The sequence below is a fragment of the Ascaphus truei genome, chromosome 12 (assembly GCF_040206685.1).
Source record: "Ascaphus truei isolate aAscTru1 chromosome 12, aAscTru1.hap1, whole genome shotgun sequence".
Classification (NCBI taxonomy): Eukaryota; Metazoa; Chordata; class Amphibia; order Anura; family Ascaphidae; genus Ascaphus; species Ascaphus truei.
This window is the reverse complement of record NC_134494.1, coordinates 38,432,837-38,456,531: the sequence shown is the minus strand read 5'-3', so window position 1 is coordinate 38,456,531 and position 23,695 is coordinate 38,432,837. Positions and strand designations below refer to the sequence as shown.

The 23,695-nt window shown below is 47.2% G+C and overlaps 1 long non-coding RNA gene across 1 annotated transcript; it reads right to left on the bottom strand.

Annotated features, from left to right (window-relative positions):
• Positions 1 to 12,968: 12,968 nt before the first annotated feature.
• On the bottom strand, positions 12,969 to 15,908 carry LOC142463821 (uncharacterized). The gene is made up of 4 exons (XR_012787509.1): positions 15,809 to 15,908; positions 15,214 to 15,302; positions 14,581 to 14,726; positions 12,969 to 13,465 (listed from the first exon to the last, which is right to left on the bottom strand). It is a non-coding gene; the product is annotated as an uncharacterized LOC142463821 (long non-coding RNA).
• Positions 15,909 to 23,695: the final 7,787 nt, after the last annotated feature.

The following is a 23,695-nucleotide window of genomic DNA, read 5'->3' as shown; positions in this document are numbered from 1 at the left end:
ACTGGCCGATCCCCGAGCACATCCGGCGCCGCAGCGCCACCTGCCGCACGCAGCGCACGTCCCAAACGCTGCCATGGCAACACGGCAAGCTGTTGTTGACATGGATGACGTCAGTATAGTTAACCCTCTCCCTGCTGGACAGCAAACTGGATTGTTTGGGAGGACTTATTATCTTCAATGAGAAAGACTTTTAGTGGCTCCACTGGTTACTTTATTACATGCCAAAAAAGTGTAATAAAATCAATCAAATACGCTTTATCGGCATGAAATATAATAAAATATATTTCATATCAAAAAATATAAATCTTAAGATATCAGGGTTGCCACCTTCTGCTGAATGATAACTCGCAGAGATTTTTATTGCTATATTTAACTGTTTTACCTTCTCCGGCGCCGGTGGCGGCATGTGCCGTGCATGCTCCCCCTCAAAATGGCTCCGCAACATCATATGGCGTCGCGTTGCCATGTCAACTCGTCTGCAGCCCTTCACCCCCCTAATGTAATGTAAGTGCTGTGGCATAGACGGTTAAAGTTGATCCCCCAGAAGAACTATTTCACTTGAGTATTTTCCTCAGCAACGCGCTTTTTACAAGGATGTTTGTGAGTGTTCTACCTCTTGCATTGTGGTTTGATTTTTTTGTATAATAAATGATGACCTAGATGTAAGCGCTTTTTTTTTCCCCAGCTTGTTTTTTCACCATGGAGGCTTACTAAGGCCCGCGGGCATGGTTAGCGCTTAGCCGCTGACCCGCGCGGAGCCACGCTCATGCTTGTCACTGAGCCCCTGCAGCCGCAATGAGAGCGGCTTTAGCAGGGGCTCGCGCACGCTTCAGCAGGCGTGCGGAGGCGTAGCAGACAAAAAATTTTTAGTTTAAGCGCTGACGCGAGAGGTGGGCCGGTCACGTGAGCGGTTCGCTCAATGAGGGCGAACCAGCTCCGTGACGTCACTGGCCCGCCCCCAGACACGCCCCCGGACGGCGCGTTAGTAAGGTCAGGGAAAGCACCCGCTTTCCCTCAGCCTCCGCGCGGCTGGAGTCTCTATGGACTCAGCCTAGGCCTTCATTAAGAAGCAGCACCTGATTGCATACACCGTGGCTTCATTACTTCTCATGGGAATAGTATGTGATTTAAATTTTTTGGCCTGGACTTTCGCCGCTTTTTATGAGTTTGTATATTGCTATTTAAGCTTTCTCTCCACTTCATTGTGCATTTATCAGTACTTTTATGAATGTTTTTTTTCACTTATCATTATTCGTTTGAGCGCTTTTAGTTTAGTGTTTAATTTTAGGTCTTGCCCATTACATATGTAACGGTGTTTCCCCCACCCAATCGCAGATAGGGGCCATTACAGGGTGCGTGGTGCATATACCTGCTGGCATCTGCGATGACTTGGGGACACAGGAACAGGCTTTTGGGGTTCATACCCCACATATCTCCTTAGCAGTGTAGCGCCTCCATCTGCCGTAGGCTCCAGGGGAATGGAGGTGATCTCCCACGGTAGAACTGATTACCTCTCCCCCCAGTAAGGTCACGCACCATTCAGGAGGTATATTGCAAACAGGAACGGTTTATTACTACACACTCTGCAGTAACAGATACTCAGTAGTCTTCTGCCGGATACAGTCAGTGAATACTCACTGGAGATGGTCCCTGGACCACCACTACAGCCCAAGGGGACCCACAGCCGCCCTAGCTCTTCCCCACCTCTCTAGCGGAGGCAGAGGTATAGTCACACTCACTCCTCCTCGCAGGGAAGAGCACATGGGAAGGCCCCAATCTCAGGCTCCCAGTCGTGTGACCTTCCTTCCTCAGGGGTAGGAACAACAACTAAGTTTAGGGCGGCCCTGCCCTTAAGTACAGCCAGAAGGCGGGCACCCAGTTGTCCCAGCTACAACAGGATGTACCACCCCCTGCTGTCACTCAGGTGGAGTACCAAAGGTGAGGGGGAAAACCCCATACCAACTACTGGCAAGCCTTTAATACCAGGGCTTACTGCCAGCCCATTGGGTAGAATAGTAACCAGGGAGTACCCCGCTACACTAACATACATGCAATCATAACGCCGGGCTGTGCTTACTAAAGTAGCCAATCTACATGAAGCTAAATCCCAAGGTCACGTTTCCCTACTAATCCTACTCGATCTCTCTGCCGCTTTTGATACTGTCGATCACTCTCTTCTGCGTATTCTAAACTCTCTTGGCAGGGGCGCAATCAGAAAATCTAATTGGGGGGGGTGCAATCGCAAGCGTCATAACGAAACGACGCCATGTGGCAACGTGTCAAGTAACGTCAAGTAGTCATGGCAATTTGTCGCCGTGTGCCGTTGCGTCGCCATGATGATGCAGTATCACATGACGCGGCAATGCGGGTAGAGGAGGGCTGCTCTGGTACATAGGCCCTGCTCTCTCCTACAGCAATGAGTTCCATTGTCCATTGCTGGGGGGACGAGTGTGGGGCCCCTGAAGCGCGATAGCAATTCTTGGGGGATGCAAATACACCCTTACACCCCCCCCCCCTGCTTGCGCTACTGTCTCTTGGTATCCGCAACATAGCCCTATTATGGTTCTGATCGTACCTCACTCATCGCACTTTTTCTGTCTCGGTTGCTAACGTGTCTTCGTCTTTTGTCGATCTGTTTGTTGGTTTTACCTCAGGGCCCTGTTCTGGAACCTCTCCTTTTCTCTCTCTACACATTGTCATTTGGTGACCTCATCAACTCTTGTGGCCTTCGTTTAAGGATTCTGCTCGATCCGTGCCGGGTTTTTAAACTCACCTGCCCTTTCTGCTCACTGTGGCCATTTTGGGTACTGGCAGCCTGCTATATAAGGCTGCGTTTATAGTGCCGGCGACGGTGACGTCAGGCTGTGGTCGCTGTAAAAATCAAATTGAGATGACTTCCAGCGATCGCGACCAAGCCGTCGCTCCGTTGCGTCGCTCTTACTATAAGCACACGCGACGGTGGCAATGCATTTGTTTTGCCGGCACTATTAGCGCAGCCTTCCTAGTGGGAGTCGCTGAGCAAAGTTCTAACGTTTGCAGCTTGTGATAGTCTTTGCAGTCACGTTTTACCCTTTTGCCTGTTTTGATTCCCCTGTTGCTGACCCCGGACCGTGACCCCGACCTCACTGCTGTCTGCCAGCCCTGACCTCTGCCTGTCTTATGGACTTAGCAACTCTGCCGCCAGCCCTGACGCCTGCTTACCGACTACGGATACTCTTACAGGACTCTGTCCCTGTCCTTTGCATCCCTACCTCAGCCCTGCGGGTCCGCTTCCTGATTTGAGACGAGCACTGTCACACTTTGGTATCATCTGTATTCAGATGATACGCAGATATATCTACCCACCCAGACCCTCACTCCTGCAATCCAGTCCCCAGTTTCTGATTGCCTCCTGGCTATATCCTCGTGGATGGCGCTTCGCCACCTTAAACTTAATATGTCTAAAACTGAGCTCCTCATACTTCCCCCTAAACCGGGCCTAATATCCCCCTTTTACATCACCATAAACAGTACTACCATCTATCCTATCGCCCAAACACGTTGCCTAGGAATGACATTACCAGTGGCGGATTCCCCATCAGGCCCGGGCCTAAGGGTGGCAAAATTTTGGGCGGCATAATTTAGGGGAGGTAAAAATGTGCCTGCCCCATATTCAGATGCAGCACTCTCTGGTCTAGTGGGCCTGATGGGAAGGCACTTACATGCTGCCGCCGGACGTGACGTCACACGGCGTCTCGTTGCCATGGCAACATGGCATTGCAGCGTCAAATGATGTAATGATGTCTCTGCCACGGCAACAGGACGCCGTACGACGTCACATTTTTGACGTCCACGGCGTCACTTGACGCTTCGATTCAGAAGGAGGGCGGCAACAAGATGGCGGCCGCCCCAGCTATGTGCCATGGGGCTGCGGGCTTTCAAACACGCCGCTGGACATTACTCTTTCATTTTTTATTCACATTCCCAGCATGGCCAAAATGTGTTACTTCTTCCTCCGTGATATTGCCAAGATCCGCCATTTCTTCTGTCAACCTACTGCTAAAACTCTAATGCCTGCCCTTACCATCTCCCGTCTGGATTACTGTAACATACTGTTAACAGGCCTCCCCTTCCTGACAACTTTCAACCCTGCAATATATCCAAAATTCGACTGCTAGAATAATTTAACTTTCTCCCAGAACAGTTCCTTCCCATCTCCTCCTTAAATCCCTCTCATGGATTCCCATCAAATGTCAGATCACCTACAAAGTTCTCCTCCTTACCTTGAAGGCTCTCCACTCATCTGCTCCTCCCTCTATATCAGCTTGATCTCTCGTTATGCCCGTGCTCCGCTCTACACATAGCTGTTTCTTCTCCGCCCCTTTCACTTCTACAGTTGTCTCTCACCTTAACGCCTTCCCATCACTGACCCTTACCTGTGGAACTCCCTCACACTCAGTATACACCAAACACCTTCTCTTCCCACCTTCAAGACAAACCTGAAAACTCACCTCTTAAAAGAAGCATCCCAATAGCCTGGACTCATGGCTACTGTCCCACACTCGCAGTCACTCTACCAACCATTGTGTCCAAGCACTGCCATCTACTGCACTTATTCCCTCACCTGCTGTCTCTGTAAGTCTCCCAACATACCACTTAGATTGTAAGCTCTCTGGGGCAGGGATTTCCTTCCCTATTGTCTGACTTTGTTGCACTTATTGTATTATAATTCCCTGTACTATTTTATCTTTTTAAAAGCGCTGAGTACGCTCTGGGCGAGATATAAATAAAGATATACATACGTACATAAAGTAAATAATTCACATTTGAGCTGCTAGGCAGGAGTGGGGGCTTTGTCAGTATGAAAATAAAGGGCACTGACCCCTATACAGAGGGGGTCACTGACCCCCAATTTCCCTTTTTGTACAGAGAGAATCTGATTGATTTTAAGTTAAACAATGTTTCATTTTTCTATTTCCTCCCTGTTCAGACAAACTAAGAGGTAAAGAGACCTCTCTCATTTTCCTTGGAAAAGTTCCGAGACAGAACATGTGAAGAAGAGACCTGTGTGTCGTTTCAAATGCTCGGTCAGCTTTTCATCTTCCTGCTACAATAAAGTAGCAATCCCTGCCAAAAAATGATATTTTTTTAGGCTTACCTGAAACTCCCCCGGAACTCATCCGGGGTCCCGACCTCATCTGGGGTCCCGACTTCCAGGGACCTTTTATTTTCCAGTAAAAATAATTTAATTTTTTTGTAGTTTTATTTAAAAAAAAAAAACAACTATAAAAATGGCCGCCACGACATCATCTCCCAATGACGTTGTGGCTTTCTATTGGCCAGCGGAGCGAGCTCTCACCCTACAGCCATGTTGTATCTACATGTCGGAAAACTTACTCAGCAACCAGATGGTCCACAGATGTCGGGGTCCACAGCTCTTGGGGACCCTCTGGTCCAAGTAAGCAAAAAACAAAACATTTCAAACAGGAAGAATTGCTGCTTTAAAATAGATCACAGCCCTGTAAGAAATCTACACTTCTCCGAAGCAAATAGAGATTAAAGATCTGTGAACCAAACCTCCTAGATATTTATCATTTGGATCAAAAAAAAATCATTTTAATCTCTTCTCTGCAAAGGCGTTACAGGAACGTGCAAACATTAGACAGTTATTGCTATTATTTCAATGAAATCTATAATCCCCCTACTCCTAGAAATGAAATAAATGAATGACAAAGAAAGTGTATGTATGTAGATCTATATTTATATAATGCCAGCCATTAATACAGTGGCTTACAGTCACCAGAATATACTATGATACGTGACATTAAAGGTATAAGGAGGAAGTAAAACAGAATAGTAGCGATAAAATAATTCTATTAAAATCGAGGTACAGCCTTTCACATATACAAAATGAAGATATGTACCCATGCAGTAAATGTCACATTGTGCCCTTTGAATATACTTTAAGAGATAGAAGATAGCAATGGCATCTAATCAATAATTCAAAAGAGATCCTACCTGGATATTGTGAGGATCTGAAAGGATGCAGAATATTTAGAAACCTCAATAGTCCCTGTGAAGTCCACCTCTCTGGCACAGCCTAAACCTGCCCTATACAAGTAAATGAAATGTAATAGGAAAGTTACACTCTCACCTTTTCCCAGGGAGTTGAGACATAGACTTGTGGTGTCATTTGTGTTACAGAAAGTATCAGCTAGGCAGAAGCATTACATTCTGGCTATGTACTGAGCTGACTATATGCATTGCACAATCCTTCTACACCCAAAAAGCAGGATGCAGGGGTGAATCAGAAATGTTACTATAGCCCTGTGTGTTAGTCTATGCAATAGTTCTAGTCACTAATGACATCACAAAACAATGGTGACAGTCCCCTGACCTCCCAGGAGAAAGTGAGCATAATTCAATCATACTGTTTAATATGTCACTAAGTAACACACACAATGTATATTTATTGTTTCTAATAATGTTTACCCTTCTTCTTGATCCCATTCACTTGCATGCTAAGGTAATATTTATTTATTTATCAAATGTGTTACCAGGAAGTAATACATTGAGAGTTACCCCTCGTTTTCAGGTATGTCCTGGGCACAGAGTTATGATAACAGATACATGGTTACAAATGCATAGTTACATTAAGTGAGCAGGGTTATACATTATGTATAAAGACCTTGGGGGCGATTCACTAAGTAGTGATAACTGCTTTTAAAGCTGCAGTTCAGTCTTTTTTTTTTTTTTTTTTTTTTTTTTTACTTCAATAGTTTCATGTGGGCAATCTCTAATTACCTAAAGAACTGTATAGCTGCCAGTCAATTCGTTCTCCATGTATTGATAGGTTGAAATTTGGTGACATAATTAGTGAAGGGATCTGTTTATATTCTGCTTCAGTCTGTCAGTGGAAGCTCATGAATATTCATGAGCACTCCTGCACTGACATTTGCTAGAGGGAGGGCAGGGCTGACAAAGGGGTGTGCGAGGGCTTGTGACAGGACATGAAGGGGCAGTACCTTAGCAAATAGCTGTTAAAATAGAATACAAGAAAATTGGTCTTTAAAAGTTGTTGTTTTTTAAACAGAAAATGCTAAAAGTATTTTTTCTTACTACAGAACTGATTTATTAAAAAAAAACACACATGCAGGATATTGACTGAACTGCAGCTTTAAGTACGATAAATGGCTTTTAAGACGGACACTGCCTGCAGCGCGATTCACTAAGCAGTGATAACAGTGCTTTATTGGCCGTAAAACGCATTTTTTCAGCCAAAAAAAATGGGGAAAAAATACATCCGATTAGGCAAAAATCGGCAAATGCGCTGTTTTTTTCCAATCAGCGCGATTCACTAAGCAGTGATAAGTGAATCGTACTTTAAAAGCACGCCAGATTTTTGCACCAGCTAAAAGCTGGCGCAAAAAAAAATGGAGCCATTAATAAAATCATTGTTTACGTATTTTTCACCACACAATTAATACAACAGGCCGGCGGGTGTCCCCGGGTGATCCCCGCGGGAGTCCGGGGTCCTCAGGTGATCCCAGCGGATTGGATTAATTGATTGGTGTTAATGGGTGCTAGTGTCGCCGCCATCTTTAAAGCGTCCACTTTTTTTCTATCAGCTATCGCCCTTTACAAGTTTAAGCGCGATAGCAGGGGGGGGGGGAAATCAGCTAGCGTGATTGGGCATATTTTTGGCCGCACGGACCACAATGCGCTTCACTTGTTAGTGAATCCCGCATTTGGCTTCACTTTATAACAGGCGAGTAAAAAATTCCCTATCGGGCGCAATAGCTCACTGCTTAGTGCATAGCCCCCATAGACTGGTGGTGGCTGTGAGAGTCTCCGGTAGACTGTTCCAGGTGTGGGGTGCACGATAAGAGGAGGAGGAGCGGTCGGATACTTTGTTGAACCCTTGGACCACGAACAATCGTTTGGAGTCAGATCTCAGGTAATAAGTGCTGCGTGTGGTAGGAGGGAGGAGCTTGATCAGATAGGCCGTATATGTTTTTTTAGTTATTAGTGTTGTGCTTGTATTTGTATTAAAGGGGAGCGCAAACATTTGGAGCTGCGCCCCCCTGCCTGCTCCCCCAGGTGCTCGCTCTCCCCCATACTTCTTTACTGGCGTCAAATTACGCTGCGGGTGATGTCACATGACCCTGTTGCCATGACAGTGCGGCGTCAAATTATGCCACGGGGTCATGGGATGTCACGTCACATGGCCCAGCGGCGACATTTGACGCCGCGTTGCCATGGCGACGCAGCACAACTAGGCTACTGAATCCCGGTAAGTAGGTTATAGAGGCCGCACGCGATCCCCAGGGATTTAATTTAAATGCCTTGGGGAAGAGCGCGGGGCCTCTGCAACCGCCCTCGCCCCCCCAAAAAAATCCCAAGACCCCTACGGGACACACCCCTGTTCTATTATATAAGACAAAAAGTGACTGGTTGACAAACGTTTCAGAAGCTGTTGAATTAACGCTGAAGTGTTCAATTATCAGGATACACTAAGGTCAAGCAATGACCTTGTGCTATCTGCAGATTCATGCGCAGAGCCCGCCATTTTGATATTCAGACATATATAGGGTGACCATTTGTCCCGGTTTTGCCGGGACAGTCCCGGTTTTTGCTGGGCTGTCCCGGTTGCCTGTCCGTCCCGGGAATGTCCCGATTTTTCTCCCTGGTGCGCGGGGAAGTCGGCGACGATGCGCGGGGTGGAGCGAGTGGCGGCGCCGAGGAGGAGGATGCAGCAGCCGGGTAGTATTTTTTCCATGTTAGTTAGAATGCCGGGGGGGGGGGGGGGGGCTGGGCTTTAGAAAGTAGAAACAGGGGATTAGTTAGAGGTCAGAGGATCTCGGGGGTGGGGTTTAGTACCGGGCCGGATGGAGTGAGCTGCTGTGTGTGTCCTGTCTGTGTGTTCTGTCTGTGTGTATGTGTGTCTGTCTGTCTGTCTGTGTGTGTCATAGGAGGAGAGGAGGGAGAGGTATGAGGAGGGGGAGATATGAGGAGCTGAGGGGAAGGTATGAGGAGGGGGAGATATGAGGAGGGGGAGATATGAGGAGGGGGAGATATGAGGAGCTGAGGAGAAGGTATGAGGAGGGATGGGGAAGGTATGGGGAGGGATGGGGAAGGTATGGGGAGGGATGGGGAAGGTATGAGGAGGGATGGGGGAAGGTATGAGGAGGGATGGGGGAAGGTATGAGGAGGGATGGGGGAAGGTATGAGAAGGGATGGGGGAAGGTATGAGGAGGGATGGGGGAAGGTATGAGGAGGGATGGGGGAAGGTATGAGGAGGGATGGGGGAAGGCATGAGGAGGGATGGGGGAAGGCATGAGGAGGGATGGGGGAAGGCATGAGGAGGGATGGGGGAAGGCATGAGGAGTGATGGGGGAGGTATGAGGAGGGATGGGGAAGGTATGAGGAGGGATGGGGGAAGGCATGAGGAGGGGAGGGGAAGGTATGAGGAGGGATGGGGAAGGTATGAGGAGGGATGGGGGAAGGCATGAGGAGGGATGGGGGAAGGCATGAGGAGGGATGGGGGAAGGTATGAGGAAGGATGGGGGAAGGCATGAGGAGGGATGGGGGAAGGCATGAGGAGGGATGGGGGAAGGCATGAGGAGGGATGGGGGAAGGCATGAGGAGGGATGGGGGAAGGCATGAGGAGGGATGGGGGAAGGCATGTGGAGGGATGGGGGAAGGTATGAGGAGGGATGGGGGAAGGTATGAGGAGGGATGGGAAGGTATGAGGAGGGGAGGGGAAGGTATGAGGAGGGGAAGGTATGAGGAGAGGGGGGAGGGGAAGGTATGAGGAGAGGGGGGAGGGGAAGTTATGAGGAGGGATGGGGAAGGTATGAGGGATGGGGAAGGTATGAGGAGGGGAGGGGAAGGTATGAGGAGGGGAGGGGAAGGTATGAGGAGGGGAGATATAAGGAGGGTGGGAGATATGAGGGGGAGAGGGTAGGTATGAGGAAAGGATGGGGAGGGAGAGGTATGAGGAGCAGAAGGTATGAGGAGAGGAGAGGTATATGGAGAGTTGGGGGAGGTATGAGGGGAGGAGAAGAGGGGGAGGTATAAGGAGAGGGGGAAGTATGAGGGGGCAGGTATGAGGAGAGGAGGGGGAAGTATGAAGAGGGGAGGGGCTGTGTGTTTGTCACTGTGTTTGCACGTATATTGGGGAGGGAGGTTGAGTTTGGGGAGGGGAGAAAAATACATGGGGGTAGGGTTGTAAGATAGAGGGGGGAAGGAATGGGTGAGAAGGGGGGAAGGAATGGGTGACTGGGGAGTGTGAGGTGGGGTGAGAGTGAGGAGGTGTGTGAGAAGGGGGGGGTTCACGCAAGGCCGCCGAAACGTGGGTAGGGGCCCCGGTGAAAACGTTCTTCCTGGGCCCCGGGAAAGCTGTCTGCGGCCCCGCATGGCAGGGATGTCACTGACTGCCACGAGGAGAGCAAGAGACCCTATTTTGCAAAGTGTAATGTACATACAAGGTCAGGAATGTCACATTTTTAAAAGTCTTAATTTTAATTAATGCCTACATTTTTTTATTTAATTTTAATTTATGTCAATTAATTATTTATTTAATTTTAATTTGTTAATTATTTTAATTTTAATGTCTTCATTATTTATATGCACACACAAACACACACTGCAGGGCCCACCTCCTATACACACAGACACACACTGCAGCCCGCACCAACGGGACCCATTATGGTGCCGAGGCATCACGTGATGCCACATTGTCATGGCAACACGTCACCGCCTGACGTCAGTGTCTCGTTGTCATGGCAACGGGGTGCGTCACGTGATGCAATTTGTTTTATACGTTTTTTATTGTGTCCCGGTTTTTCGTTTTGAAAATCTGGTCACTCTAGACATATACATGTGGGATTGACAACTCTTACTCTCTTCCCTCGTGATCGAATTTAGTTAAAGAATTCACCTATTTCAAATGCTAATAACCTTCAGGTGTGCAAGAACTCAAAATATTGCTCAAAAATAAAATGTGTCAGTTTATATGAATTACATGCTGTGCAAAAATGCTGCATAATCATTTCTATTCGGAACTCTCTAGATTGAATTAAGCTGGTAGGAAACCGAAGTGCAACACATATTGCTAGAAGGTGTTTTTTCATTTATATTTCACCTTGAATGTATCATTAATAGCAAACAATGTGTGACTAGATCGGTGGGCGTTGAGCCATTTAAGCTGATAAATCCGATGACCGGTTTTACGGAGTGACCAGGTGCCGTCAGGATTATCAGACATAAGCTTATCCAGGAAGGGTTGCACATCAGGGCTCAGATTCACTAAACGGTGCTATGCTTCAGCAGACCTTAACTGCCAATCACTTTAATGGATGTTCTATTTGCAAAACAGAGATAGCCTGAGCCAATTCCTGTTCACATGCAGCCATACCCTCTGATATTGCTCTAGATTCATGTTTTGCAGGGCCGCCGACAAGGGGGAGGAGCCGGGACAACAGTCTCGGGCCCAGCGGTGCTGGAATTTGGGCTCGGCTAGAGGTCAGGCCCAACAACCAGGTCCAGCTGCCGGGCCCCAGCTGCTGTGGGCCTCTAGTTGCTGCCTCTGCCCCTGCCGGTTACATACGCGGATGCGGAGGTTGGTTTCAACTTTCGGCGCGGGACCAGCCTGGCATCGGAGGCCTTCCCCTGGTATGGTTGGTAAGGGGGGGGGGGAGTGTGTCCGTGCCCTCAGGAGAGTCTGTGGCCCCCGGGGAGTGAGAGAGGAGGGGAAAGCATGGCGGTGTGACTAACACACAGACCCTGCCGCCTCCCCTCCTCCTCCTCTCACCTTCGAGGCCCCATAACCCCTGCCTGGCATTGTGTGCTCACGGGGTGGGTGGTGGGCTTTCAACCTTGGCCCGGGGAATATGGTGACGTGAGGGGGAGTGACCGGGATGGGAAGGTGACTGGAGGGCGGGGAGGCCGGGTCTGCTCGGTGACGGCTCCTCAGGGCGGCGGTTTGACGGTGCTTCCCACTCTGAGTCCGGGCCTGATGAGATTTGTGTGTTTGGATGGGTGTGTTATTTTTGTGTGTGTGTAGGTGTTATTTTGTGCTGGGAGGTGTTGTGTGTGTGTGTAGGTGTTATTTCGTGTTGGGGGTTTTGTGTGTGTGTGTGGGTATTATTTTGTGTTGGGGTGTTATTATGTGTGTGTTGGACTGGGGGTATTATTTTGTGTGTGTTGGAGGGGGTTATTTTGTGTTGGGGGTGTTATTTGTGTGTGTGTGTGTAAGTGTTATTTTGTGTGGGTTGGAGGGGGTTATTTTGTGTTGGAGGGGAATTATGTGTATTGGGGGACGGGGTATTGTGGACTGGGGGTATTATTTTGTGTGTGGGGGGGTGTTATTTTGTGTGTGTTGGAGGGGGTTATTTTGTGTTGGGGGTGTTATTTGTGTGTGTGTAAGTGTTATTTTGTGTGGGTTGGAGGGGGTTATTTTGTGTTGGAGGGGAATTATGTGTATTGGGGGACGGGGTATTGTGGACTGGGGGTATTATTTTGTGTGTGGGGGGGTGTTATTTTGTGTGTGTTGGAGGGGGTTATTTTGTGTTGGGGGTGTTATTTGTGTGTGTGTAAGTGTTATTTTGTGTGGGTTGGAGGGGGTTATTTTGTGTTGGAGGGGAATTATGTGTATTGGGGGACAGGGTATTGTGGACTGGGGGAAGGGTTGGTATTGGGTGTATTGGGGGAGAGGGGTCATTGGGTTTTTTGGGGAGGGGGTTATTGAGTGTGTGGCGAGAGGTTGGGGAGAGAGGTAGGGATGCAAGAGTAGGGGTGTAAGAGAGGGGAGGAGGAAGGGGTGAGAGAGGGGCGGGGGGGGGGGGGGTCTCGCAAAGGTCTCTGACACGGGTGTGGGGGCAGTGAAGACTTTAGTCCTGGGCCCCAGGAAATGTGTATGTGGCCCTGCATGTTAGCGCCATTGAAATATAAACAGTACAGAAAAACAAATGAAGCCTTCGAGCTGAGGAAATCATTTTAATATACCAGATGCCTGTCGTCTTCATATATTTTTGGGGGTGAAATGCAGACAAGACAACGAAAGGATTAAACATTAACAGTAAAGATAGAGGCCTCACCATCCTGCATTCCAGGGGGCTCAACTCCAGCCCTTAAGCATCCCCAACAGGTCAGGTTTTCAGGCTATACCACCTGCAGCACGTGGCTCAATCAGAGGCTCAGTCAAAGAATATCCTGAAAACCTGACCTGTCGGGGGGGGGGGGGAGAGGGGCTTGAGGACTTGAGTTGAGCCCCCTGCTGTGTTCCACGACAATCTATTATATCCCATAATAATGGCAAAGGGGTTTCTTGTTAACTTCTAAAGAATTTCAAAATCTTCTGCGAGTCCACGTACAGCAGCAGGCCCATTCCAGCGATGTCAATAAAAATGTGAGCCGTTATTTTAGGCAAAACGTCCCCCCCTAGATTTCTGTGTTGTCGGCGTTTCAAAGGCCAGCATGAGTTCTGCAACCAAAGTGTTAAAAGGACGTCACTAACATTGCAAGCCAATTTGGAAAGTAGCGCAGGGTTTTGTATTTGGGCAAGTGTCTAGCAGCAATCGTAAGGCATTGGAAGATATACTGTAATGCAGGGGCGGCCAACTCAAGTCCGCAAGGGCTACCAACAGGTCAGCGTTTCAGGATATCCCAGCTTCAGCACAGGTGGCTCAATCAGTCCCTGCTTCAGCACAGGTGGCTCAATGAGAGGTTCAGTCAATGAGCTGAGTCTGAGCTCACCTAGTTCTGTTTTGCTAAAGGAGTTCTGCGTGTGCTGTATTGTGCATGAAACCAGCTGAATAAGATCTTCTTTATGAATGTAAGTACAGTATGTTCTCGGTCATAGCAATGTGTGGGTCTCTTTGTCCCGTGGATTTGCTAAGAGATTAGGTAAGAATAAATGACCTGGTAAATGGCAGGGATGTTGTAATGTAAATATTCTTGGGAAAGGTAAACATGTCACAGAGAAGCCCCAAAGACATATTACTATCTATGCCATAGATATAGTGTAACACCCGTAGAGATGCTTCTTAACTGCATATAACAGAGAGAAGTGTAAGTATCCCTTGAGTAAGGGGACAGTCGACCAGTTGAATCTCTTAGGGGTCTCTGAATGGGGAAGTATTTGTTAATCAAGTGTTTTCTTTCCCCTTATCCTCTCCTGTCCGTATCAGAGAACTGATAAAGATAAGGTGAGGAGGGGAGACCCTGGCTGTACACGCACTCGCTGACCACACAGTGACATCACCACACAGTGACATCACCACACAGTGACATCACCACACAGTGACATCACACAAAAGGAAGCAGCCAGAGGAAATCAAATCATGTGCAGTGTTATTCCTACTGTATCTTCGCAGCTATTGGCTAGTGCAGGGATGGCTAACTCCAGTGCTCAAGAAAGACTGAGCCACTGATTGAGCTACCTTTGCTGAAGCAGGGACTGATTGAGACACCTGTGCTTTAGACGGTGAATACGGCTGTACATGGTCTATCTTGGTCTAACTCAGTTGTAGCCGTTCCTACAAAAGCCTGGGGATCCATGTAGGATTCCTGAAATGGTGGAGGCTCGCACAAACTTACCTGACCCCTCACCAATTTTGGTGAAACCAGACGTCATGTTGGCTACGTTGGCTGGTCTCATGATCGATGTTTGATTGCGGTTCGCTGCCTCACAAGGGTTAGGTCGCGGCTTACAAACCTCCATGATATGGAAACAGGATTTCACACTGCCAGGAAGAAAAGAAAAAAGCCTTCATTTTATGCTACTTAGTGTTTGTTAAGACTGGAACGTGTTAACTCAGGGGTGGGAAACCCCAGTCCTCAAGTGCCACTGACCGGTCATGTTTTCAGGATATCTTCAACTGAGCCACTGATTGAGCAACATGTGCTAAAGCAGGGATATCCTGAAAACCTGACCTGTTGGTGGCACTTGAGGACTGAAGTTGGTCGCCACTGGGCTAGTGCCAGCAGTACAGAAAATACTTCAGGAAATAACTACTAAAGACATAGAGGGTTTGAAATGCTTATAGGACGCCAGAGCCGTACTAATCCATGTTTATTAGCAGTGATGTTTTGTTACTAAAAAAAAAAAGATGTTGGACCCCAAAGTAAAGACAATATATTTCATTTGCAAAGAACATGGAATAGTTCAGCATTAAATAAGGAAATGTGACAGGGGAAGCGTATGCTAGTGCAGACCCAACACTGTCTTACCAATACCGCTGCGTGAATCATTTGCCACGGGAGGAATTATTAATAACCGGTTTCTCTGACGTCGGTCATCATTTCATATTGAGTTCCACCTTTTTTAGTAGCCCAGCCACAGGCGAGAGATAAAGGAAACACAGGGGGGAGTGTGGAAACGAAAACAGAGTACACAAATAAACACCCAATTCCAACGTGTGCCAGAATAAATCATTCCACTGATAAGCGCAGATGTGTTTTGATAAAATGAAAACACCGCAAAATCAAAACGTTGATTTCACAAAAACAATAAAGACCAAAAACTGGAATTGTTTCGTAGGCCCGTGATATAGTGGGTGCGCGCGCTGCGGCGTGCGCACGCCATTTATAATTGGCTGTGGTTAGCCAGCCATTGTATGCCCGGGCCGCGCGCGCGGCAGTAAGCGTGGAGACGGCTGATAGCGGGGAAGACTCAAAAAGTATGTTTTCGCGCGCGCGCGTGTGTGTGTGCGCAATGTTAATAAATATTTTATTATTTTATCAACTTGTCTGTTTTTTAATTTTAAAAATATATAATAAATTACACATATACACACATACATACACGCATACACATATATACAACCTGACGCTCCCGGCAGCTCGGACCACCTTACACACAAAAAGTCTATCTACTATAGAACGCGCCTTATATTATACAGAAGCATTATGATGTAATGGCTTCAGGGCGGGCCCCACCGAAGGAGCCATCATCTAAGGCTGCCCGGGTCTCTCCTTAAATCCGATTATTACATTGTCCCAGGATGACATTACTTGATTGATGGTAATAGATCTCCTGAGTGCCTGTTACACTGACAGCAACATTATAACCTGCTTCAGCGTTAAACCTGGCAAACTCCCTGCAACGGATTCAGCAGAACTTAATATATACGTCACAGCAGGGCATCACCAGCATGTATATCTGATCAAATGAACTGTTGTTTCTATTCCACACAACCTACAAATGCCACACCAAAAAATAACTCCAGTTGAGAATGTCTGCTGAAAGGTTCAGGGGGACATTAAAGAGACATTTATATTAATATTTCATGGGTATTACTTGAACACATCAATTACTCATTTGCTGCCATCTTTTTCCATAGGACGTCCTGCACAGAGGCCCTGGGGATATTTTATATTACATTTCTTTAGCATTTAGTTGTATTTTTATATCTGTTCACACTAAAAGCTGAATGAAAATGTGTCATTCATTATTTATGCGCTCACATTACGGCACAGGTACGATGGTCAATAACCTTTGCCCTCTGCACAATGAGAAGGGCAACACAGAAACAGAACAAAGATGGATAGCCGGACTTTGAAAGTTATTGATCGGTATTTACATCTTTTTATCGAAAAGTCAAATAAGCTTCCTTCTGTGCATGGCACCTTCTGTCCGTTTGTTCTGTGTGTCAGGTCCCTTACAGAATGGACAGTTACATTGTAAAGATTACAATTTTGTCCATTAGTGCCAGGACCTTCTAAGCTAATTTTGATTCAGTGATAACCGTATTACTACAACAAGTTGGTTCAAATAGTTTTTAATGCTTTCCCTGTACTTGTCGTTGGTTCATCCTAAATACATACAACAAAAGACAGAAATGCCCAACGCTACATCCAATGTGACAAAAGACATACTGCAATACTTCAGTGCTGATATTCTCGTGACTAAGCGTCATTTAGTTAAACCCTTTGGGCAAAGCGTTATAAGCCTCCAGCCACATCACGGCATAACCAGTATGCAGCCACATCACGGCATAACCAGTATGCAGCCACCTCACGGCATAACCAGAATGCAGCCACATCACGGCATAACCAGTATGCAGCCACATCACGGCATAACCAGTATGCAGCCACCTCACGGCATGACCAGTATGCAGCCACATCACGGCATAACCAGTATGCAGCCACCTCACGGCATGACCAGAATGCAGCCACATCACGGCATGACCAGTATGCAGCCACCTCACGGCATGACCAGAATGCAGGTCCTAACACTACCTGATAAAATTCTCTTTTACCTCTGCTGGAGGGAGAATGGCCCCATTGGGTCTCTCATAACAGGAACATGACAAAAATCCTCAATTTTAATTAATTTTTTAATTGTCAAATCATCCAGTATTTTTCTCTCCTTTATATAAAATAACATGTAAAATAATGATTTCCTGGGATTCTTAAAAAAAAAAAAAAAAAAAAAAAAAAGCCACCCTTCTGTATTTTCCAAGAGCTACTTTAGAAATCTTGACCCCAGTCCTGGGAACACCAGCATTCTTTATTCACATTGATGTGAGCCGAGAGGAACATTGCATTGTTGTTTTTTCCTTTGTATTCAATGTTGTGTAGTGTTGCGTGGATGAAGAAATTATGACCAGGAGACAAGAAGCATACAAATCTACTTTATTGACAAGTAATAACTAATAGTGTGCAAGAAGCGAGACTTCCGGTATGACACCAGTGAGGACAGTCGCAGGCGACTGAGCTCCAGTGTAGCCTCGCACTGGAAAAAATCAATTGTAGCCCGCTGCTATATTTCTATGGCCTGGCATATAAGTCCTGGTGATAGCAGGCAGTGTAAGGCCTCGGCCATGCTTACTGCTTGCTGGCTGAGGCGCGCTCCCGCTCAGCACTGAGACCCTACAGCTGCAATTAGAGCGGCTTTAGTAGGGGCTCGCTTACGCTTCCGCAAGGGAATTTTAAAATTTCCCCGCTTGCCGGCGCGCAGGGCCGGTCACGTGAGCGGTTCGCCCAATGAGGGCGAACCAGCTCCGTGACGCCACTGGCCCGCCCCCTGATGGCGCTCGCAGGGAAAGCACCCGCAAGGCCAGGGAAAGCACCCGCTTTCCCTGAGCCTCAGCGCGCCTCAGCACACCAACGAGGAGCCTGGCCGAGGCCTTAGAGTTAAACCCCTAGCACATGGCCCTGCCTGTGAGTCAGTTCCCTGTGGAGTTACATTGTTTCAGTTTTCAGGCACATGCCTGGAAACGGGTGGAGTCACATGCCAGGGTGAGGACTTGCTACAGTAGAGTCTGCCCAGTTACTGGGGCAGAGAAGCTAGCCACTCCCCTGGTATAAAAGTGTGATCCAAGGCTAATTAAGGGAGTCCTGTCCTGAGTCCTGTTCTGAGTCTGAGTCCTGGAGGGCTCTGGTACCTGCCCTGCCTCCGGTTGAGTCAGGGGTAGGAGTGACTCCTGAGTCCAGCTAAGGCCTATCTATCCAGGGAATGGCGGGGAATAATTACCCCAGGCATTAGTTACTGCTGAAGCTATTCTGGCCCAGGTAAGGGTGAGCATAATTACCTCAGGTACTAGCCCCTACAGAACCTTGCATCTGCCCAGGTAAGGATGGATGGTTTACATGTGAAGGACGCTGTATGTAATATACTCTCTGCTGATTATATCAAGATTCAAATATACCAGTTCAGTTTTACCGTTCCTGGCAGTCCTGAAGTGAATTACTTTCTACAAGTTCCTGTGAGGGGTGAATCCCTTCCTCTGGCTGGGCCCTTTCAGGTGGAGGCGCTGCACCATATCCATTATACTCCAAGCTTCCTATACGCGGAGGCCCAGACTCCAGGTTTACCAAAAGGTGTGCACCACTAACACCTACTGCCCATCTATATCCTGCCCGAGGGGTTAGGGGTGTTACACAATAAAAAGGAAAACACACAGTGATTCACAGTGCTGAACCTGGAGCACCGTGAACAGCTATCTGGGAAGCTAATCGGCTGGAACAGCTAAGCAGAAGAGAGCAGAGAAAAGTGAGACGAAAACAGATTCTCCTAATGGCCCCTGGGAAAAAAAGTTACAAGGCAGCAGGGAGAAAGAGAGGACAACAGGATACAGCCCTTAAAGTGTGCAAGAAGCTAGTGTGCATAGCCTTATTACTGGGGCGCTCAAACTTCTTTGGCTTTGCAGGGTAATTATACTTTAGCCACACGTAGACTTATGGAGCCAACGAAAAGGCAACACATCGGGCGTCATTTATCAAAGTCTCTGGTTTACGAAACCGGCGCAAAAACAAAGCACCAGAGTTATCCATCAATAACATCTCATTGGTTTGCACAGGGGGGATTTTTCCTTAATACACCTGATGCTGTTTCTTGCCCTAGTTTTGCTGAGACTTGGATAAATCTCGCTCGTTATCTTGGAGTTCTCCTGGATTTGTGGCTTCTGATCGCCCGACACTGGAATTATCAGTGAGGCTGCAACACTTATAGCCTCTACTGCCATTCCTCAGTAAACCAGCACATTTCTGGGGGGGGGCAGAGTCTGCGCTGATCCCAGGGAAGCAAAATCCCACAGGCACCAGACAAGCGGATGTGACTTCACTGAGAGATTTATAGACAGTAAATCTAGTAGAGATGGGCACAAGTTAGGGGGGGGGGGCAATTTTGTCATTTAATACAGGCAGTAAAGTCAAATCAGTTATATTTAAAGGAATGAGAGAGGATCAACTATCCTTATGTTTCTGTGCGGGGTAAAAATACTATGCTATGTTTAGGGAAGTTAAAAATGCACAAAACCGTAGACACTTTGAAAAATAATATCAGGATGACTCTTTAAGGCAGCAGTTCTGGAATGTTTCCATTTCCAGATTGCAGAGCACTCATAATAATAGGTATAATAATTATTCTTGTGTCAGATATATTTTAAAAGAGGTTCTAATATAAGCCTTTTATCACTGCTGTCACTGATAGAAAAGCCACAGACTGCGAGCGGAAGGAGCCACGGAGGCTGGAGCACAAAGGATCACGATCTAGATCGGGGGCGACCAACTCCAGTCCACCAACACGTCAGGATATCCCTGCTTCAGCACAGATGGTGCAGTCAACCACTGAGCCACCTGTGCTGAAGCAGGGATATTCTGAAAACCTGACCTGTTGGTGGCCCTTAAGGAATGGAGCTGCCCCCCCGTGATGTACATGATAGATAACGATCTCCCTCTGGTTCTGTTTTGTTGGTTTGTCAGCAACGTTTAGTATATAACAATAGACAAAGAAGCCCATACACTACATCCAATATGACACATTATTTAGTTCCATACTATCTGTTTATTCTTCTGATAAGTATGGGTCATTTAGTCAAATCCTTTGGCCAAAACGTTTCAAGCTGCAACCACAGCAAGGTTAGACCCTCTCAGCAGGTCCTACACTACCGACTTTACACTGTACAGTATCTTGTGTAACTCTTCCCCTGCATAGAGAGAAGAAGAAACAAAGCACTATAGCCAACAGCATGGGGTGCGTGCCACGTATGCAGTGCATAAAGGGTTAACATTAATATGCACTATATGTGTTATGTATGAGCTGCAGTGCAGTTAAAACTGGTTATAAACCATAAGTGCCTTAATAATTATAGTGTGTGAGGACTAGGGGGTCTCGGCAGCCGCAGCGCATATCTCCCTTACCTCCTGCTGCTGCCATAAAACGTCCTCCTCGCCGGCGCCAGCCATCTTCTGTTGCCCTGGGGTGTCCCCGCCGCCTCCGGCGGCCCGCCTCTGCTCCGCAGTCTCTCCCTTCTCACGTGGCTGCCATTAGTCCAGGGCGCGCACATGGACAGCGCGCGCCGGGTGAAGATAATTTATTCACTGCGCTAGCAGTGAAACCACGCGCCCCCAACTTACGTACAGGCTATTTCCCCAGACCAAACTTGCTCACCTGCCTGCCAATCAAGGGGACCTATCCAGGTCAGCTCCACGCACTCCTCCAGGCCTGCCCCAGCTCCCGATTGGTCAGCCGCACTATATATTGCCTGTCTTGCCACACTCTCGTTGCTCAACATAGTCTCCACTACGGATGTCTACTCTGGCACTTTCTCCCTCTGTTTATTCAGGTCACGACCCGGCTTGGCGGATTGCACTCTCTGGCTCTGGACCCCGGCTCTCAACTGACCTCGCTGCCTTCTACGCCCCTGGACCTCTGCTTGGACATCGACCTTCCGGAACTGTCCACTCCCTGACCTTGGCTAACGGCAACGACTACGGCTCTTCTTTACCGGAACCGGCAAGTATTGCTACAGCTATTACCACCTGGCCTGGCAACGCCTAAAACACCACACTCCGGACACGCTCCTTTTGCTGCGGGTGCGTGCCCATATACGTCCCCACCTCAGTATAAGGGACGGGTCTGGTCTGCGGTCTGCGGGCAGCACCGGCGTAACATAGTGAACAAAATCTAAAACAATATGCAAGAAGAAACATATTTATACGTCCCATGCCTGTGGCAACAGCAATGGTCATCTCTACCTCTGTCCTGGGGGAAGACATCTCTTAATAGACTACTCATTCATATGTGTGTACCAACATGGGCAGGACCTACTGATTAAATAGAAGTTGGAGGGGCGAGCTTAAAACTAAGGAGGAGAGGTCACAGACCTCCCGAAATTGTTTCTAATTTACATATAGACATAGAGAGTCCAAGCAAGCTCTAACCCCAAACCCACTGCATTATATGTGTGTATGCTGTATGTGTGTGTGTGTGTGTGTGTGTGTGTGTGTGTGTGTGTGTGTGTGTGTGTGTGTGTGTGTGTGTGTGTGTGTGTGTGTGTGTGTGTGTGTGTGTGTCAATTTGAGTGCTACTGGTTTTGTGACCTAAAGTGGACAATTGGACATGGTTACAGCTTGAAATGTTTTGGCCAAAGGATTGAACTAAATGACCCGTACTTATGAGAAGAACAAACAGAGAAAAAAACAATAGAAATTAACTAACTAAATTGTCCTATTGGATGTAGCCTTTGGGCGTCTTTGTCTACTTTAGTTCACTATCCCAGTACCACTCCAATAGGTTTTGAGTTTGCTAGGACTGTGCATGTCCATCTTTTAATATAACAGAATTATTGGGTGTCCATTGCTCTCTTGATTTGTACTAAGCTGGCAGATTTCTGGAAGGTTTCAAACCCCCCACTAAACATATTGAAGGGTTACCAGTGGTCTGTCCAAGAACCATAGTTTGAGAACCTAGGCATAAGAAACACCCTCAGTAGGTTCTATGATGTGTGAGGCTCGGGACGTTACACCAGCCCAGTCTGATGCTAATCTGAGCCATGTGTATATAGCTTTGCCTAAAGATTGAACTATCCCATAAAATACTGCTCTGCTCGTAGAACATCTTGCTCTACATCTAACCAAGGAACAGATGTCACCAAAAGCCAATTCTGCAACGGGAATATGAATAATACATGATCCCCCAGCTACCAACACTGTATGGTACTATTAAAATAACCTCTCCTTTAGAAGCGCTCGTTGGGGGACATATCATAAAATTATGTACATACACTTCACAATAGTATCACAAGTCGGTGTTTGTAATAATGATGCCCAGTAAAATAAGTTTGTATTATGACATCTTTACAATATCGCAATGTTCCGTGATGTGTTTTCCCTGGGATTCCGAGAGCGCTTTAATAAGCCTTTTCCCCCTTTACTTATTTTTTTTATACTATAATGAGAACATTTATGTATAAAAAAAGGAGAGGGTACACCTGATTTATGACAGGACAAAAATCCCCCAAATAAATCAATAAATAAAAAGGGATACTCAATGCCACCAAGAACCACCACCCTAAGACTCCGGAGTGTCATGTTCTTTTTGTGTTGAAATTTCTAAATTTAAGTTAAAGAAGAGAGGTCTTATGGTCAAAGATGCCTGCAAGGCCATCCTCGTGGCAATGTTCTGCGGCCTCTCTAACGCTGAAGGGGGTTACATCACAATGTTTTTAAGAACTGTCAACATGCTCGCTGATTCCCAACATGCTCGCTGATTCCCAACATGCTCGCTGATTCCCAACATGCTCGCTGATTCCCAACATGCTCGCTGATTCCCAACATGCTCGCTGATTCCCAACATTGTCGCTGATTCCCAACATGCTCGCTGATTCACAACATGCTCGCTGATTCCCAACATTGTCGCTGATTCCCAACATGCTCGCTGATTCCCAACATGCTCGCTGATTCCCAACATGCTCGCTGATTCCCAACATGCTCGCTGATTCCCAACATGCTCGCTGATTCCCAACATGCTCGCTGATTCCCAACATGCTCGCTGATTCCCAACATGCTCGCTGATTCCAGCAGTGGCCAGCACCCGAATCTTGGGTGAGAGTAGAGAACAGGGCTCCTGCTTAGCAAGACATCCCATGCTATGCACTCCTTGCATGGGCACCAGGAGCCAAGGCACGAAGGGGGCACATTTGTCCGTCTTTCTAATAGCCACTAATAAACATGTCACCTATGAATATGTCTAATCCTTCCTTAGGCTCATTAGTTCTATAAGTGGTTACATCCATTCATAATGAGATCCCCTGCATCATGATGAATAAGATCTACATATGTATAAATAATAAAAAAAATTAAACCGATTTAAGGAAAGGACATTGTGTCAAAATATTAACCTCTTCCCTAGAATCCTTTGTGGCAAATGTGGGTACTCGTGTTCTTACATTGGGGGGAGGGGGGTGTTTTCTTAACCTTGCGTCAT